The 6,286-nt window shown below is 40.8% G+C and overlaps 1 non-coding gene across 1 annotated transcript; it reads right to left on the bottom strand.

The window, feature by feature from the left end:
- Window positions 1–6,112: 6,112 nt before the first annotated feature.
- LOC113457479 lies at window positions 6,113–6,286 on the bottom strand. The gene has a single exon (XR_003378038.1). It is a non-coding gene; the product is annotated as a small nucleolar RNA SNORA57 (small nucleolar RNA).

Raw genomic sequence — 6,286 nt, 5'->3', positions numbered from 1 at the left:
TCTACATGTTGATATCCAGTTATGCCAGCACCATTTGTTAAATATGCTTTCTTTTTTTCCATTTGATATTTTTTTGGTTCCTTGTCAAAAATCAGGTGTTTGAAGATGTGTGGATTGATATCTGCGTCTTCCATTCGATTCCATTTGTCCTCCTGTCTGTTCTTATGCCAATACCAGGCTGTTTTCAGTACTGTAGCTGTAGTAGAGTTTGAAGTCAGGGATTGTGATGCCTCCAGAAGTTCCTTTATTGTACAGGATTGTTTTTGGCTATCCTGGGTTTTTTTGCTTTTCCATATGAAGTTGAGTACCATTCTTTCGAGGTCTTTTAAAAATTTTGCTGGGATTTTGATGGGCATTGCGTTGAATCTGTAGATTGCTTTTGGTAAGATGACCATTTTTACTATGTTAATTCTACCTACCCAAGAGCATTGGAGATCTTTCCATTTTTTTGGTGTCTCTTCAATTTCTTTCTTCAAAGATTTATAGTTCTTGTCATGCAAGTCTTCCACTTTGGTTAGAGTTACTTCAAGATATTTTATGCTATTCGTGGCTATTGTGAAGGGTGAGGTTTCTCTGATTTCTTTCCCAGCCCTTTTATCATGTGTAGAGGAGGGCTACTGATTTTTGAGTTAACCTTGTATCTTGCTACATTACTGAAAGTATTTATGAGTTGTAGAAGCTCCTTGGCAGAATTTTTGGGGTTGCTTAGGTAGACTATCACATCATCAGCAAATAATGAGAGTCTGACTTCTTCTTTTCTGGTTTGTATCCCCTTGATCTCCTTTTGGTGTCTTATTGCTCTAGCTAGGACCTCAAGCACTATATTGAAGAGGTATGGAGAGAGTGGACAGCCTTGCCGTGTTCCTGCTTTCAGTGGGATCGCTGGGAGTTTCTCTCCATTTAGTTTGCTGTTGGCTGTTGGCTTGCTGTCTATTGCCTTTCCTTGTATTCCTGCTCTCTCCAAGACCTTTTTCATGAAGGGATGTTGTATTTGTCTAAAGCTTTCTCGGCATCTAATGAGATGATCATGTAGCTTTTATTTTTCAGTTTGTTTATATGGTGGATTATGTTGACAGATTAGAAAGATCACTTTAACAGCAGTGCATACACTGGGTTGGAGAAAAAGAAAATAGTAGTAAGGATATTTCACTAGTTGGGAGAAGAGCCAACAAGAAAGACTTAAGGTAGAAGTGCAGATGAAGAAGAGGGGCAATACTAGAAACAGAAAGAAGCTTTGGGAGAGAAATTTGGAGTGAGGTAGAATGGTGGGTAGTATAGAAAGGAGTAGGATCTGGAAAGTAATTCCAGCCACCCCTGAAGCTGAAACAGGAAGGTTGCATGTTCAAGGTCAGCCTGAGCAATGTACCAAGACCCTGTTTCAAAATAAAAAATTTAAAAGGGGTGGTGGATGTAACTCAGTGATAAAACACTCGCCTTGCATAAACACAGCCCTGGGTTCAATCCCTACTGCTGTAAAAAAAAAAGCAGTGGAGGAAGAGCTAAATTGGGGAATAATGTGCCAGTGGGAGTGGAAACAACATGGCCAGAAAGGAGACAGTGTTACTTATCAAGTTGAATGGACCTCATGGAGTTCGACATTCGGAGATCCTCAGTTCCCAGACTGAGTAACCCCCTGAAGTTATTTAGTGCCTCCTACAAGTTCAGAAAAAATTAAAGGGTAACTCACAATAGTCTATAAAATATTAACAGAAAAAATGAATAAACAAGCCAAGAACAACAAAAAACAGGTGAACTATCGATCATTTGTTGTTTTGTTTTGAGACAAGATCTCATATGACCCAAGCTGACCAAGGTAAATCTTAAATTCCTAATCCACCTGCCCGGTTTGCTGAAGTGTTCAGATTACAGGCCAACACTACCACACCCAGATTATTTGACTTTTCGCATCTTATTTTGGTAAAGAAAGGAAGAAAGAATAAAAAAAAAAGTAAAGAAACTGTTGTTACCATGCATGGGACCCTGGGTTTGGGTCTCTGCAATGCACAGAAAGTTTTAGAGTGTTTCAGATCCTCTAATTTTGCATTAGGTATGTTCAACCTGTATCATGCTGTCTTTAGAAGGCTGTATCCAAGGCATCTTGCCTCAGGGACTCAGCAGTTATTTGTTAGTCTGTGATTTAGCCCTGTGGTTATGGTTTTTCAAGCTTTAGGCTACTTGCTACATAATGTGACTGGCCTGATTTAGTAATGCAGTATCATTCCAATTTAATCTAACATGACCTAGCATTGCTAGACATAGTTGATTGCTACAAAGCAAAGATTATCAACACTGCCTAATTATCCTCTGAACAGAGATTCTTTGCCATCCTTGTGTACAAGGACACACCGTATCTTTCCGGGCTAATTTCTATTTCCATGTACTTTCTGATTTTTCCTTCCCTCAGGCAGGTCTTATGGACATTTGCTCCTGTTCAAAGCTGCTAACACTGGGGCTCTTCTTCCCATTGATTATGATCACCAGTCAGTGGTTCTTAGTATTTTAGTCCCACCCATTTCCCTTTTTTTATTTTGTTTTGTTTTTGTTTTTTGAGACAGGGTTTCTCTGTAGCTTTGGAGCCTGTCCTGGAATTAGCTCTTGTAGTCCAGGCTGGCCTTGAAGTCACAGAAGTCTGCCAGCCTCTACCTTCCAAGTGCTGGGATTAAAGGTGTGCGCCACCACTGCCCAGCCATCTATTTCACTTTATAAGGGTTATCTCCAAGGGTGTACACACATTTCTAATAGACAACTCTGATTCACATTCAATTTCTTACTGATAGGGGATCCCTCCCAGGAACCAAGCTTGGTGGTATATCCCTGAAATCTAGGCACCCAGGAGGCTGAGGCAAGAAGCTCTTGAATTCAAGGCTTGTTGGGATCTAGCTGCCCTCACTCCCCCTGACTGACAGCGGAACTTCCTTGTGGTCTGTAATTGACAAGGATGTTTGTGTTCTTTCTGGCCGGTGGGTCTCCACGGAAGCAGTAGAGCTATAAAAGGTTGCTGGGGCAAAATAAAGCTTGCTGTTCTTCCACGTGAAAAGAAGCCTTCTTGTTTCAATCCCGGCACCCCTGGCGCAGCAAAGGCTAGTCTAGCTTTGATGTCAACCTGGGCTATAGAGCAGGGTGCCATTTCTAAAAGAAAAACAGAGATAGCTAGATGGTTTAGTGGACAAAGGCATTTGCCATGCTAGGCAGAACAACCGGAATTCAATCCCTGGATCCTACTTCTGGGTGACAAGAGAGAACCGATACCACAAATTTGTCCTCTGACCACCCAGTTCACATTATGGCATGATGCCTCTTACAAGTAATAATACTGCTTTTAAAATCAAAGCAAAACAACAGGAACCCAAGTCCTTCTCGGTCTATTTCCTTGAGTGGGTTTCAATCAGACTTTCCCACTAAATACAGAATTCAGAAACAGGGAGAGTTTCTGCTCACTCTCATAAACATGAGTCTTCTTGGCTCCATCTGATGTTTCTAATGTTACCTCTTTTGGAAACACTGTCACCAGGCACATCCAGAAATAGTGTTTCCAAACCCTCAGGGTACCCCTTTACCTACTCAAATCCACATACCATCAAGCATAACGGATGAAACAGTTCAAAGATATGGAAATGCAAATGGCTCTTGACCATTGGGAAAAAAAACACTGGTGTCAGGAAGCAAAAGCACAGGGCTTTATCTCAAATTTGCAGCTGCTTGTAAAAGACCTGCCCTGTCTGCCCTTCTTTCCGTTGCTGTAAATGTGCTTACTTCTGGAGTTTCCCACTCCTCATCCTCAGTCAAATAGGCTGAGTTCTCACTCATGGTCCTCAGTCACGTAGGCTATGATTCGAACCTACCAATGACAGAAGTCAGAAATGATGCTAACTAGCCTAGTCCAAGACACCGTGGCCCGTGTGCCCAGGTTTTGGGAGGTTACTCTCCCGAGTCCCTGCCAAAGTGAATACATTCCTTCGATTCTCCATGCAGTCCCTTGTGCCTGGTCTGGGTGTGGTGGTTCCCATTCCTGTTTTCCCACAACAAAGAGAATAGTAGCTTATATCTAAAAGAAATAAAAATGTCACTTTTTATATGACTTTTTTTATTCTTTTGGGATTTTTTTGGTTGTATATTTAAAACATACAATCAAAAATCGGATACCATCCTGTTATGTGTGGGTGTAAAGAAACAGGAACTTTTTTCTATTACTGGTGGGATTGTAAATTGGTACTATAGCCATGGATGTCATATTAATAGCATTTGACAGGTTGCAAATGTACACGGTTTTCATTCCAGAATCTGACCTCTAGGAATTCATCCTGTGAATGTACCCATGTGTAAAGATTGACACACAGGAAAGTTGCCATAAAAAGGAACTATAGCCAAACCATTGGACTCTCAATAATGTAGTACTTGAATAATCTCTGTGTTAGTTTGGTCTCTGTGGCTGTGATAAAGACCCTGAACAAAAGAAACTTTAGTAGGAAAGGGTTTATTTGGCTTACCTTGCTTTAGTCATGGTCCACTGAGGGAAGCCAAGACAGGAATTCAAGACAGAACCTGGAACAGAATCTATGGAGAAATGGTTCTTATCAGCTTGCTCTCCATGGCTTGCTGTTTGTTTTCTTATGTATTCCAGGACCACCTGCCAAAGGGCATCACCACCCATAGTGGGTTGGGCTCTTCCACGTTAATCATTAATTAAGAAATTGTCTGTAGGCTTGCTTTCAGGCCAATCTGATGGAGGCATTGTCTTAATTGAGATTCCCTATTCTTGGATGACTGTAGATGGAAGTTTCTGTCTTGCATGGTCCCGCAGCCATTCAGTCCCAAAAACACACAGAGGCTTACATTAATTATAAATTGGTTGGCCTATTAGCTCAGGCTTATTATTAACTAGCTCTTACAACTTAAATTAACCCATTATTCTAATCAATGTTTAGCCACATGGCTTGGTACCTTACTCAGTAAGGCATTCTCATCTTGCTTCCTCTGTACCTGGCTGGTGACTGCAGACTGAGGCTTTCCTCTTCCCAGAATTCTCCTTTTCTGATCATCCTGCCTATACCTCCTGCCTGGCTACTGGCCAATCCGCATCTTATTAAACCAATACAAGTGACAAATCTTTACAGGGTACAAGAACATTATCCCATAGCAGATGACTCTAGCTTCTGTCAGATTGACAAAAACCAACCAGAACAATCCTGTATTGAAATATTGAAATGCTGTACAGCAACAGACATGATGAGGAATCTCTTCATATTAATACAGAATAAGCTCCAGTATATCAGTACATGTTGTTGGGTCAAAATGCCAAGAATCAGTCTTGATAAAGTTATCATTTTGTGTAAAAATGGAAATTACAGCACATACCAATTTTTGTGAATGATCTCATTTTTAGATTTATTTATTTTTTTATTTTATGTGCATTGTTGTTTTGCCTACATGTTTATCTGTGAAGGTGCCAGATCCCCTGGAATCAGAGCTACAATCAGTTGTGAGCTGTGGATGCTGGGAACTGAACCTGGATCCTCTGGAAAAGTAGCCAGTGCTCTTACCAATGAGCCATCTCTCCAGCCCCCATAAATGATCTCTCTTTTTTTTAGGTTCTTTTTTTAAAAAAAGATTTATTCATTATGTTTACAGTATTCTGTCTGCATTTATGCCTGTAGGCCAGAAAAGGGCACCAGATCTCATTACAGATGGTTGTGAGCCACCTTGTGGTTGCTGGGAATTGAGCTCAGGACCTCTAGAACAACAGCTAGTGCTCTTACCCTTTGAGCCATCTCTCCAGCCCCCCATAAATGATCTCTTGAAGGATATTATTAATATTGGTTGCAAGTGGGAAAAGTAGTCTAGGTGGTTGAGGGTAGCAATGTGAAGGACATTTTTACTATATGATTTTAGTTATACTTTAGTTTTTTAATAATATGATTACATTCCTTATTCAAAATAATATAATAATATTTTTTTTAGGGTTCACTAACTTTACTGGTTCAACAATAAACCGCAAGAAAAGACGTTAGCTGTCACTCCGGGGCGTCATCCACAGACCTGAAACCAAAATAAAAGAGCGTTGAGTACCGCATAGAGGGGACTGCCAGTTCTGGCTACATTTCTGCATTGAGAGAGATGTCCCAGCGTCTGAGGATAGAACCGGTGAATGGGAGGCCTCAGGCACCAAAGACATAATGCCAAGAGGGCAGGAGCCCTTTCCTTCTGCCTCCGTACATAACGTATAATAATTATTTTTATTATTATTTGTGTATTGGGATTAAACCCAGGGATTGCCACTCAAAGAACA

Source organism: Microtus ochrogaster, chromosome X (assembly GCF_000317375.1).
Source record: "Microtus ochrogaster isolate Prairie Vole_2 chromosome X, MicOch1.0, whole genome shotgun sequence".
In the NCBI taxonomy this organism is placed as follows: domain Eukaryota; kingdom Metazoa; phylum Chordata; class Mammalia; order Rodentia; family Cricetidae; genus Microtus; species Microtus ochrogaster.
This window is presented reverse-complemented; position numbering and strand designations above follow the sequence as displayed.